The sequence below is a fragment of the Phaethon aethereus genome, assembly GCF_964289735.1.
Source record: "Phaethon aethereus genome assembly, chromosome: 2".
Taxonomy (NCBI): domain Eukaryota; kingdom Metazoa; phylum Chordata; class Aves; order Phaethontiformes; family Phaethontidae; genus Phaethon; species Phaethon aethereus.
In genome coordinates this window covers 97,524,139-97,538,192 of record NC_138582.1, presented here as the reverse complement: position 1 = coordinate 97,538,192, position 14,054 = coordinate 97,524,139, and positions in this window count along the sequence as shown.

Genomic DNA, 14,054 nt, shown 5'->3' with positions numbered 1-14,054 from the left:
ATCAGTAAGGCCAGGATTTTACCCATTGCACTGAATAGATATTTGGAGGCAAAGCTCAAATTACTGAGGTCATCAGAATTTGGCTCCTTCTTAAGGTTTGGAAAAATGAAAAGGATCTTAATCAGTTGTCTACATCATGCAGTTCCACAGCTAGCCTCAGAAAAACATAATGCAAAATAAAGTCAGAGGGTGTGATTAACAGGAAACATAAAAGGTCTTAGTGCTCTTAGGAAACCAGGAAAATTAAAAAAAGCGCTCTCAGAAAGATTCAACACAGTATTTAGAGTATTCTGAGGGTTTTTTCAGTAGAAAAAGAAAGAATCCAAGCAAGAGCGGCTAAGTTTTCACTGCTTTATTAATAACTTTTCTTTACATTTTATTTACCCAGAATTATATTATTTTTATGTTCCAGTGCCAAGAAATCTGGTTAGTAAAGTGCCAGATTCTTTTATTTGATTTTATTTGATTTCATTAGGGACCATCAGCCTAGCTGCTTAAGTGCCCGACTACTGTTTGCAGTTAAACATTCATTAGGGAATCCCCAGTGGGTTCATTCATTTCACCGAGGTCCAATTACAGTGCCACAAAAGCAGTTTTTGTAGCAATTAGCTGATTTTTCCTGTTTATGTTCTGTCTCTTTAGGAAGAGGACTATTTTGTGGAGGTCAGATTTTTAATTAGGTGCAATTTAGGGCCAATAAGAAAACTGATAATTTACTAAATGGCTGTGGTGGACTTAACTGCTCAGAGCAGAGGTAAATAACACAACAGGGACACCAGGAATACGCTCTCCTGGTGTGCCTAGCTCTGAGCCCTATAGTGTAAGGAATAGATTACATGTTAAATGGCTGTCAGGGCATGCGTTGCCTGCATCACTAATTGACCTAACCTCAAGAGCCACCACGTTATTAGCGATGGGTACAGGGAAGCCGGTCCGGGACCTGCAGAGAGGTGTTGGCTTCAGGTAGTTGCAAAAAGATCTGAGAGTGAAAGAAAAGAAAAGATCAGGTTCCACTTCCTGAATATTTTGCAGCACCTTTCTCAGCTGCTGCACCCTGTGAAGCCAGCGATACTGAAGTGTGCATGAGAAGTCCTCACAGTCACTGTGAGTATGTTTTTACCACAATGGATTACCAAGCGTTAGCTTGGATTTTTGCAAAGCTCTATGATTTCTGCCCTATATTGTATTTTCTAAGCAGTGTATGCAAGTTGCCTTACACCCCGGGAAACTAAGAACTGTGATAGTTGATGAACGGTATGTATTTAGAGGAAGTAGGATCTTAATCTTGTGACCCCTTCTGAAGGAGTCTAAGCAGACTTGCCACCTCAAAATTTTCTCACCCAAAGACTGTGATATTTGAATTTCAGACATCGTATCACAACAAAATTTCTGAAGAGACTCACAGCTGGCTGAAAGGTTGCTCTCTTACAGGAAATAGGTAAGGAAAGGCCAGAAGGTCACTGCATTTTTTCTTCAACCTTTGACCCAGCACTCAATTGCAAAGTCATAGCCAGACATGAAAAAAACAATACCAGCAGGAAGAATAAGTTAGGAACATTGACATTTCATTGCCAGTTACCATTTCTGGCAGCATTTATAAAAACACAACAAAAAGCAGGGCATAAGTTTCTGTATCTTCTAGTGGAAGTAAAATGTTCAATTAGCTGTAAATGTGCACAGAAAATATAGGATGGCCTTCTGTCTAAGTGCATGCAAAAATGTAGCAACAGAATAATTTTTGAAAACCTGATATCTTTATTAAAACACACTCTACATTCATGACTCTTATCCTTCCCATGAAAACTCTTTACTCCAGCATATAGTCCACAACCAGGGCTACAGTTCTTAAGTTAAAAAAAAAAAAAGTAAACTCTGGACAAAACATAAGTTTTCAGAAATCTTTAAAACATGAAAACCTGTCATTAGGCAGTTATTCCCTTTCTAATTATTTACATAGCCAAAAAAGCATCACCTTTTTGTCAATTAATCAGTTTTCCTTGCAACATAGAAACAGGATGCTGGCTAAAGAAAGTAATTTAGCTATCACATTTTGAGAACCTGAAACCAAATTTCAGATCACTGGTGAACCAAATAACATCTCTTTAAGATGGTCTAAAAGGAATCTATGCTACAGGTGTGTAGATAGTGACCCTATGGTCTAAATTACCTAATACTCTCAAAGTTCTGTTCAAACTTCAGTTCTCCTTCTGGTGAGAGCTCTTAAACCAATAGAGTAGCCAAATAACAGGAATGCCATTTTGATTCTTTGGTATTATTCTTTTCATTTAGCAAAGCACACATAGGGTTGAGGAAAGCCTTTCTTTTCTAATAAGTTTTTAAGTATTTTCCATATTTTAGAGGAAGGTTTGGGGGTTTTCAAGCAAATGAACAGGTTTTTTTCAATGTTATTGCAAGACTACAATACAACAGGCAACACACATTGCAACATTAACTCCTAATTACTTTGGAAACCAAATTTCATTTGGAGTCCAGCTTGACTTGCAAAGAACTCAGGATGGTAATTAGTAATAATCACCCACTGAAGTAAGTTTGTATAAATAATGTGCTGAACTATGTCCCAATAGGGCTAATACAAACACATGGACTTCAGCATGAACTCAGCCAAATGAAAAAAAAAAACTAAAAAAATCTTGTGAATGACTGAATTTCCCACTTTTTCTGCTTGGCTGTTCACTCACACTATTACCCATCATATCTCAAAGTCCAGGTTTGTTGTCATTAGCATAATCAGAAATGCAATTTTCTTAATACAAGTCGCAGAAACAATGATCTGATGGCAGCTAGGTGATAGGTGTCATCCACAGCAGGTAGTTCTGGTGGAAAGACAGATACAATTAAGTGACAAGAAAGCATTACTATTACAGTGAGAATAGCTTCCAAACACATGAGATAAAAAGACATTTTCACATCTCAAAGAAGCATTTCACCTCATGCTGTCAAACATTCTGTTGTGTCACCAGTTCACATCCCTCTGCATAGGAAGAATATTAGAGCAGCAGGAAGAACTAGAGACAGAAATGAGTGGTTAGACCGTAGGATTGCAGGTCCGTTCAGGGCAGAGGGGACTAAATCCAACCTCCTGCTCAAAGCAGGGTCAGACTCATTTCCTTCATTCTCTTGTGACAGCATATAAATAAATTCAGCTAAAATAACGTGTATATATGTATACTAATTATGGTTATTAAAAAGTTATACAAGTTAATCCTGGATTCTTAAGGAAATGAAGCTAATGGGATCACACTGTCTGCATTTATTCTTGGGTGTTGGACCATTTCATCTAGGCTTAGCAGAAGGCTTAAAGGTGTGAAAGCTTAAGGTGATCCAAACAGAGGAAAGGTGGTATCATGAGCAGCCCAGCTGTAGGAAAAGCTTCAAACAAAAATTATACCTTAGTAGAGCCAGGATAAACCAAATATTAAACACAAAGTCCCTGAAAATGAGGCCTCAGATGTACTACTCACACTGTCTCCTTACTTATTTTTAAAGGTCCCACCTCTTTCTTATATGCAGATGGAAAATAGAAGGGCAGGCACAAAGAGGGCAAGCACTCAACATTTTCCTTTTAACTAGAAGTCCAAAGCACTGGAAATCCCATGAAAAAGGGGATTTTCTGGTATTTGCAGCTTGCCTAGACAACCCGAGGTGGTTTTAATGAGGCCATCTATTTAAGGACATTCTTGGGCCTCCAGACCTTCTTTCCTTCTGCATATCAACTTCCAAGTGAGTTTGGTGCTTAGTGGACACTCAAGAGGCTAAAGAAGGCCTGCGCATTGCAGGGGGATTGGACTAGATGACCTTTAAAGGTCCTTTCCAACCCAAACTATTCTATGATTCTATGATTAACCAAAAGCTCCACTTCATCATCCAGCAATTCTCCCAATGAAAACAAAACAACACGCCCAAGGACTTGAACAGGAGAGAGACCAAGTCCTGGAAAGTAGTGTTGAAATAATTACATGGCCAAGTGGTTAACCATTTTTTGAAGGTATTTCTTCTGTCTTGCTGTATTGCTTTTGAGGACTTCAGCACAACAGTAGGGTTGCAATCTGCCTTGCTATGTTCAGCTGTTCAGCTTTTTCCCTCAGACAGAGTTTTAAAACCAATACTGCATACAGCCCTTATAAAAATTTGTCCAGAAAAGTGTTTAGGTAAGTTTAAAATTATATTTGGCAGACTGCTAGACCAGAATGCTGGTTGAGGTCATCTGATATTTAAAAACTAAATGAAAATAGCCAACCACTTTATTATTTTAACTGCATATCTCAAAACAGACTGCTAAGCATCCACACACCACAAGAGATGTACAAGGTGTACAACTTTATTAGTAATGTGTCAGTAACCTTGTAGAGAAATACAAGAAGAGAACAAATACAGAATCATTGTTAGCAGAGGGAGAGCCTTTGAAGTTTCTTCTGACTTCAAGAAACAGAGGCAAGAACAACCTTAATTACTAATGAATAATATAATCACATAAAATAACCAATTATGCTGAGGTACACTGCAGGTCTGGTATTACTTGTTTCTGTGTGTATGATGTGATGCAGTGATGATGCTTTTGGACACAACATTCTCATATGTACGAATTTAATGCTAGATATGTATCATTAGGCACCTAAGAAATTTATTGAGAAGTAACAGTTCCTAATTATGATAACCTGCAGAGCCAGAACATTTACCAGTTTTACCTAAAAGTATTTCTGCCACTGTGTTTTGCATAGAAAAAGAAAGAAAAAAGAAAAGAATTTCCTTTCTCTTGCCTTCCTACTGTCATTGTATGAATGGTAGCTATTACATTCTTATCACTGATCTGCACATTAAAAAAAAAAGATGGTCAAATATCCATGTATGCTCAAGTAGCCAATCTGCAAATATGATTCATTTGTCTCATTTAATTTTCTAAAATTGCCAACTGACCTTAGTCCTCATTCTGGGCTAACAATCAGTATTTTTTATAATGAACCTGTTTTCAATAAAGGAAGAATTAAGGGGAAGGAGCAGAGGGGAATTGAGAAAATTAACAGTTTAGCTGATCTGCTAAATTTTGAAACAAAGAAAAGCAGTACAGTCCAAGGTATAATAAGCTTTAGATGCACACAAGCCAGAGCAGTATTTTGCACCTGAACCATAAAACCACATACTGAAAACTAACTTGAGTGCCAAGTTACATGCCACAGAACCATTCTGCATCTAATGAAATTGCATGGGATGTAAGTCAGTCCAGAAATTTGACCTTGGTTTTAATTTGAAACTGACAAAAATTTAGCTGTAAAGAAGCACATCTGCTATTTAATACTATGGTGTACTGCGCATTTATTCAATTATTGTAATTATTATAATCATCACCTGGACTCTATTTCATCCTAGTCTTTTTTTTCTGAAATTGTTTCATCTGTTCTTTCCAAACCTAAATGTGACAATGATTTCATATTCAACAACATGCGGCAATTCAACATTCTTTGTCTAGAAAGTCTCCTTAGAAAAGAAAGACAGGCCATAAAATTATCAAACAGCGTCTAAATACCAGCAAGCCTCAAGAGGTTACACTGTGCTCCATATGAAATCCCAAGTGCAATAGAGTTGACAGGGGGAATCAGATGTTCAGGCAGCTTCAGAACGAAAGCTTTTTCTGAATATTGCTTTTAATGTTCATTTTTCACTTTAAGGAAATGGGAAGAAGAGTTACTTACTCAACAGCCTTCTTGCTTACAAAGCAAATTTTTGTCCACTGGAAGGACTGCCATTTTGAAAAACTCATACTCCACTATTTAAACATACAACAGAGAAGCAATCACATAGACTGACTATGTGAAAGAGTATCTACTGTGACATGTGAAAGTAATCCACCACATCTTTCCTGTAAAACTTTTCTCAAATGATTCTAACAGCAATAGAAGAGGATGACAAGAATTTGTGTAATATGTCATATTGTCTAGGAACTGCTTGTTCACTGGTAGCCTAGTAGACACACTCCCAAAGTCCTCCATGCTTCCACATCTATTCTGTTGATGTGCTTCTAAAGGCTACTGAAGACACTCTGTGTCAACACACTGTGCATCTGGGACATGTGAGGTTCCAGAAGAGAGAAAAAAGGGAAGAACAAGAACCAATATAACAGTGCTGTGCACTCTTCACCTCAAGCTGACATGACCTGGACCCAGAAAAGGCCCTTCCCTCTAACGTACCCAAACATATCTGAATTACTGGAAACTATCAACCTTGAGGTCACACCTATCACAGACCAGTTACACCACCTACTGATTAGACCAAATTTGAATGTGTCATGGTTTAACCCCAGCCAGCAGCTAAGCACCACACAGCCACTTGCTCACTCATCGCAGTGGGATGGGGGAGAGAATCAGAAGAGTAAAAGTGAGAAAACTCATGGGTTGAGATAAAGACAGCTTAATAAGTAAAGCAAAAGCTGCACAAGCAAGCAAAGCAAAACAAGGAATTAATTCACTACTTCCCATCAGCAGGCAGGTGTTCAGCCATCTCCAGGAAAGCGAGGCTCCATCACACATAACGGTTACTTGAGAAGACAAAATGCGACCACTTCAAATGTCCTCCCACTTTCCTTCTTCTTCCTCCAGCTTTCTATGCTGAGTGTGATGTCATATGTCATGGAATATCCCTTTGGCCAGTTTGGGTCAGCTGTCCCAGCTGTGTCCCCTCCCAACTTCTTGTGCACCCCCAGCCTACTCACTGGTAAATTGTTGTGAGAAGCAGAAAAGTCCGTGACTCTGTGCAAGCACTGCTCAGCAATAATGAAAACATGTCTATACTACCAACACCATTTTCAGTACAAATCCAAAACATGGTCCCCTGCTAGCTACTATGAAGACAATTAACTTTGTCCCAGACAAAACCAGCAGACGATGACTAAGAGTTCTTTGGAGGACCTTTTTAAACACTGTCATCTTGGTGAGCCACTGGTGAATGTAACTCCTTGGCACAACAGGTTCCATGGCTAAAGCTAGCTATGCCAATATGGGCAAAGTCTTCCTCGCCTCTTCCTCAGAGCAGCATGACCGGTAATGCCCATGTGTCTGCCAGGCCCTTGTCTCTTTTGAATACCTCCCCTTCCTCTTTTAAACAACTCTCCTTCTTTACTGCCACTCCAGAGCCTCTCTCTGTTGACAAAACTGCAGGCAATAGTGGAGTCACCAGCTGGGGAGTTGGAGCCCTCTGAAGGCAGGTGAGAGCCCTACGTGTCAGCTCCTGGCTTCCAGCTAAAAAACCTAGATGTTACAGCCATCAATACAATATTAACAGCTAGAAAATGGACTCTGGAGAGTTGCCCTGGAAGCTGTAACTCAGTAGAGTGGACCCAGCTAGTGCAAATTATGGCACTTGACATTGGTTCTGCCACTGAACCTGACAGTAGCAATGTGCTTCCTTGCTTTTGAGCAGAGAACTGTTTTTCCTGCTCTAGGAAGAGAGGGTAGGAGCAGCCATACAAACGCACTGTGTTTACAACTGTATCATGTCTTTATTTTGCTTCTTACAGCGCGAAGAATAACGTCTCCATTTTAGTACCATCTTTCTTGTCCTATCTCTCTCCTCCACCTGGTGGCCCAGTCTGAATCCTCAATGTTGTTTCTGGGACAGTGGCCAATCTAACAGCATCAGCCCTGGAAAGAGTCCTAAGAAGCAGCTTGCCTAACAGTATCCCTTTTCACCCAATTTCAGCTTTTTTAGATGTAACAAAATGGCAAGGAAGGAGGGGCTTTGTCACTGGAGAATAAGGCAGCTGTATCCAGCTCCTCAGTGGCAGTGGTTTTGCCACAAGGCAGCTGCTCCACCATCCAGTAGAGTGAAGTTCCTGTAGCAAACCCAGGTCCCACCTGAAGTGAATGCTAGATTCAAAGCTCAGGTTTGCAACCTACTCTCCACCAGAATGCAGTACACACTAGTTTTATTGCAGAGTAGCCTCAAAGTCTGCTAACCACCGTGACAGTGTTTACTCAGCAACAGCTCCTGTTTCCTCAGGAAAGCCCTTAGCTACCTCCCATCCAGTTAGGGATCTCTGTTCCTAGGGACATTCTGAAAACACATGTGGAGTGCCATGGAGGGATCCAGTGACAGGCTGGTCTTTCAAAGGATTTTTTTTTACCTGGTTGTAATTGAAGATGATTCACTCTGTCCTTAGGTCTGGTCTTTCTCCTTTCCTCCCACTCTACCTTGTAGAAGTAGAAACTGATACCCTTGCGAAGAGTTTGCCTCCTGCAAAACGTGACTTGTTACCAATCACTGCAAGCACATTTGAGAGTTTCATTTCACAAGTCATTACACTAACGCTGTAGACTTTGAACAGCCCTAGTAACAAGTCACTGTGTCCCTCTACATGCGTATATATATACATTAAATAAGACCAATGGCTGCTAGAACCACATGAAAGAAACACACTGACCACTGAATATTCATCTGGGGCCATACAGTAGCCCACAGAAGTGGGCAATGCCTCCCAGAGTGTAAATCCATAACAATTTCTACCAATGAAGACTGAACTAGAGTATGTACGCTGGCAACTGTGCAAAGCTTGGATGAATGTTTTATTCTGCTGCCACAGTAGGAGTGCTTGGCAAAAGAAACAATTAAAGAGTAATGAGACAGCTTTGGGAAACAGGCAATATGAATTTCTGTCAGTTCCCCACCCACTTCCTCCTTTACCAAAGATTAGCACTTCTTATTGCCAGTATGCAAACTGCAATCTGAAATTTAGTCATTTTGACAAGGAAAATAATGCTGAAAAAAACATGAGGAGACAAGAATCTCATTATTTTAATATTGTGTATAGTACTGGAATACTTCTGTTCATGTTCCTCAGATTGTTTTATTTCATCTGAGTCACCTATGTGGCAAATACTACAAACGACCTTGACTACCAATAAATACCCATGTAGAAAGTGACAACTGCTGGAAAGAGGAGAAATAAAGCACAAATAGAAGTGAAAAAAAAAAATTAATCCCACTGCATAAAACTAGGTACATCCAAAAAGCTTTCTGATAAGCAGACAGACATTGATCAGTAGCCTCGATGCTGACTTGCAGCTGTTGACAAGTAGAACATCAAATGGCTTACATAGACATAGAATCACAGAATCACAGACTGGTTGAGGTTGGAAGGGACCTCTGGAGGTCATCCAGTCCAACCCACCTGCCCAAGCAAGGCCACCTACAGCTGGTTCCCCAGGACCATGTCCATTTGGCTTTTGAGTATGGAGAGCATGGAGACTCTACAGCCTCTCTGGGCAACCTGTGCCAGTGCTCAGTCACCCTCACAGCAAAAAAACGGACCATAGGATCAATTGGAAAGCATTCTTAGAACTGGGCAGGCTGAGGGCATGACTCTGTCATGAAATACACGTATATGAGTGTGCGTGTGTACGTGTGCGCATGCGTGTCCCTGTGCATGTGTGCGCGCTGTCCTGTGTTTGTGGAGTTTCTGGCTGGAGCCCGGGAAAGCGGTGGGGAAACAGCGAGTGCTTGCAGGTACTTTCTTCTGAAATGTTTGTTTTTCTTTCTCACTGGTTTCAAACATGCTCAGCATATCAGCGAAACAAGAGGTAAACATAAAGCCGTCTCAGATTACATCTGTTCCCCAGGCCATCTCCAAAGCAAACATTGGTCTCCCAATGAAAAATAAAACTATTACCCATTATTGGACATATCCAGTCACTGCCTGACCACCGAGTTGCACAGTTAATGAATCTGCTCATTTCTAATAAAAATAAACCAGACAAAGGAAGTGGTCAGCTAAAGCTGAACTTGAAGAGAAGAAGAAAAGGGATTTAATAAAAAATACTCAAGGTTGACATTTCCTTTTTATTTGAAACATGCCTTTCTCGGGAATGACATGATCACATAGATACTATTAGTAAAGCCACACACTGGCGCCGGATTTTAAGATCTTTACCCGTATGACTTAATTTGGGAAGCAGTAAAAAACAGACGGGAAATTCCTCTGGCCCTGTTATTTCACAGTTCAAGCTTCAAATTAAAGTATTTCAAAACAGAGCATAAAAGTATATCAGTCAAAATGAACCAAGCTACTTCTTATAGCACTAGCAGAAACAATATTTTAAGATTGTATCTGTATTCCCCAGTCCCCTTCCTGTCTCTCCAAGTCAGTTAGGAATCAAGTCAGTTTATATAAAGCAGTGATCAAGAAAAGCTCCAGCAGAAATAATCTGCAAACCCCAGTTTTTAAAAGAGAAAATTTACAGGATATATCTTAGATCTTTTTTCAGAGAATAAGTCAGCTCACACAGAGAAGATTCCCTCCAAATTGAAACATTTGTTCTTAATACTGGAACAACATTTCCACTGAATATAAATTCAGATATTTTAAACTTCAAATAATGTAGCTAAGAGACATTTTAAATCCACACAAACTTATTTCCAAGTGAGAGTATGAATCAAGATCTTTGCTTCTGAATTTCTTGCTAGAATGCCCAAAAACTGCCAGTGGCATCGACCTTTTTCTTCTGAATTTTGGTTACGCAAATGTATTTTTTTAATAAGAAAACTTCCAACAAGAAAAAATAATTTCCTGAAAGAGACTTCCCTGTCTTGCAAGAGGCATCGAGAAACTACAGTGGCGTTATGCTTTCATTGCATTTTTCTGCAAAGGAAAACCCCATATACTTTCAGTTTAAATACTATTTTTGATTGACTTAAGGAAAACAGGATGGGACCAGTACAAAAGGAAAACAGAGACTGTAATTTCACTATTCTTTCTGAAGTTTTTGATTTGTGTTCTTCAGCAATGACCTTAATGTCCCGTGGATGAATTTACCAAATGCAGTCAAAACCATGAAGTGAGTTTCCCCCTTGCAGGAATTGGCATGCTCTGGACTAACTGAGGATCAGGTTTCATATTGTGAAAACCAACTAAAAACTTTGAAAAGAAACCAATACAGTGTTTTTTCCAAGTTCTGGAAGGAATTCAGGATTATAAAATTACACACTTCAAGTCTTTAACAGGAAAAAAAAAACTTTCAGCTGAAGCAACACCTCTTAGAGATAAGGCAGTGGTTATTGGCGATGTTATCAGTTATCAGTGTGACAACCCTTTCCTCCTCAGCTGACCTAACTGCTAGCTTGGTGAGCAGACAATACCAAACCCGCTACCAGAATCCTGGCAATCCAAAGCAGTTTTCACTGCTTAGTGAAAGAGAGCGCTACCCTTACAGCTCCAAAAATGTTCCATGTCAGCAAATTACAATACTGGCAATACAGAAAAAGGATTTGAAGGTGTCTGACCTTTAAAAAATGTCTTTTCTTCTGTCACTGATTGGTCCGGTCAGCCCTAAAAAATTAAATCAAGCCAGCGTTACCAGTATGGCCTTCAGTGTCCGTTAATTTCTCAATGTGTGAATGAACAAACACTCCCCTTACAACTTCCCTATTGGGGCAACATGAAATCCTGGGGCCTTTTATTCCATGTCATTACACCTGAGCAAGGTGTGACTGGACTAAAAGTGTTTTCCAGAGGAAATTAAGATAGTCGGGTTTTCTTCTCCATTTCTCTCTTCTGATGTGCATATCCAGAGATGCATAGAAAATTTCTTACTTTATTCCCAAAACAGTCTGGTAATTTATGGATACTCCAGTCCTTGCTTCATTTCTGCTTCAGCTCTGGCTGTCAGAGGTAGAACTTAATCCAGTTTAGAGAAGCTGTGGGGGAAGGGAAGTACCCCTTTCACTATGGGTGTAATTCCAGTTACATATTGCAAGGAAAAGACAAGACCCAAAAGCACTTTTCTCACAGAGAAGAGTCCACTCAGCCAGACTGAAACACAGAAATAGTTTTGTCTCCAGCAGGAGTGTGATCCTACTCTTGAAAGGAAGCTCCTTGCAGTCTACCAAGCAACCTGCTGCACGCATTAGAGAAAAATAACTTTAGAGAAATGTGTATTTTTCCAAAAAGGCACAAGAAGGAGAAGCAGGAATAAGCCCTGTAAGTAACTAAGGAATAATGAGTGAGATTGGAATAAGCCCTGTCAGAAGTAAGATAGGACATGACAAGCAGAAGCTGGATTTTTACTCCTGGCTCTGGCACTCACGTGCTGCATGACATTCATGAAGTCACTTTGGGGCCATGTTCATAAACATGTGCATGTTGAACATCTGGGATTTCGGGCCATGAGCAGAATCATCACTGTCCTGAGCAACGAAGGCAAATGTGACAAAGAAACATGGTTTAGGGCTCCTTACTTAGGCCAAGCCCCATCTTGGTGGAGCACACCATCCTGTTGCAGAAACATCCCTGGGCATGGAGGGATGCAGATGCCCAAGGACAGATGCATCCAGGCAGTGTGCATGCTATATAGGGCTGCTCACATACCCTATAGAAGCTGCAGGACAAGCTGGTGAAGTTCAGCATCAGCGAGTGACTGCCATATCTCTCAAGCAGCTCTGGTTTTAGGTAGCTGCTGGGGTCTTTATAATGGACCAGTGTGCCTAAATTGAAACAAGGATGGCCAGAGGTCTCTATCCCTGTTTCTATCCTGCCCTTCCTGTACCTTCAAAATCCCAGATGTGTTATATTGTGCCTTTTTTCTGTGGATCTTGGCATGTTTTTGAGGGGCTATCCAGGAAGGTTTTTGTCTTCATAAAAGACAAGCCATAAATGACAAAGTAAGGTAATGTTATTGCTTACCTGTTACCATTTCATGCAGCAAGTCTCTTTCTTCCTACATCTGAGTCCTCCCACTAGAAGTACAAAAAGTGGAAAGGAAAGCAAGACCTCTTGGTGTTTACAACAATAAAAGAGAATTATTTTGTTTTGGGACACATATTACATGGCGTAGAGTAATTTAGTGCATGCTCGGTTCCTGGATACAAGAACTCTATATACCCAGCTGCTGGGTCATCAGATTCTCTGCTCCACAAAAGGATCTGATCACGGTACCAACAGTTTCTCAGACACATAGAGCAGGGCCAATGTGTGGGAAACAGATTTTATTTTGTCATCTCCCTTCAAAATCTCATCTGTGTTACCATATTTGTGTAAAGGTATCATATGTTCTTCCTCTTCTCTCTCTCTTTGTAGACTTTCCATCAATTCCATTTCATCTCCTTGTAAGCACCAGCTTTAAAAATATGAGCCAGACCTAGACTGCTCTGGCTTCTTTGATTTCAGGGGAACCACAGAAGGAGGTTGAGTGCAAGGTTGTGTTTATATAGAGTCAGCAGCAGCAAAGTATACTGTAGTTTCATATCATTCTAATCTAACTCCCTCTTTGTCTTGTTATCTACTTCAGCAAATTAACTTACAAAACACATAAATGATTGGCAAAAATTAACTGTACATTTCTACTTTAACTGAACAATTTACATGGCATTACAGGGGGGAAAAGATTAGTTTTTCAAGTTATAAACAAGCATTATTTTGCAATCTTTGGCCTGTAACTGAGAGATAATAGTTTTAATTTGCATTCAAATAAAGTAAATCTCTCAGTGTAAAAGACTTTTTATAGTTCCCATAAACTAGAAACAGATTAAAGTGTAGACAGTGTAAAGAGGACAGCAGGATAAATCAACAAGACAAACAAGATGATAAAAAAAAAAAAAAAGAATAATAATCCTTTCTAAATGTTCACTTAGCTTCACAAATCCTATGCACTACACAAAAGTGTCTATGATGTCTCCAGGTTTCTGCCATTAAAGTATTGGCTTTAGCTCAGAAGGCAAAGACCCTTATTTAGCCGTACCAAGCCTGCGAGCCCTGGAAGTACTTTGACTTTCTCTCGTTAATTCCAAATCCTTTGACTGGGAGACACTGTCAGTCTACCAGGAAGGGCTAAGTACCATCAGCTCCTTAGTCCAAGTTTTGTACAAATATGTCAGTGTTGCACCTTTACTGTGGCATATGCAGCATGAAACAGATGATTTCCTGTTTTTGAAAGTACCATGTGCCCACGGTTTCCTCTGAAGTCAGTGAGGATTAGCAGTGTCCTGAAGCTCTGAAGAGACCTCCGAGTTTTTCCCCCGAGGGAACGCTGAAACAAAGTATGCCTCGCTCCCAA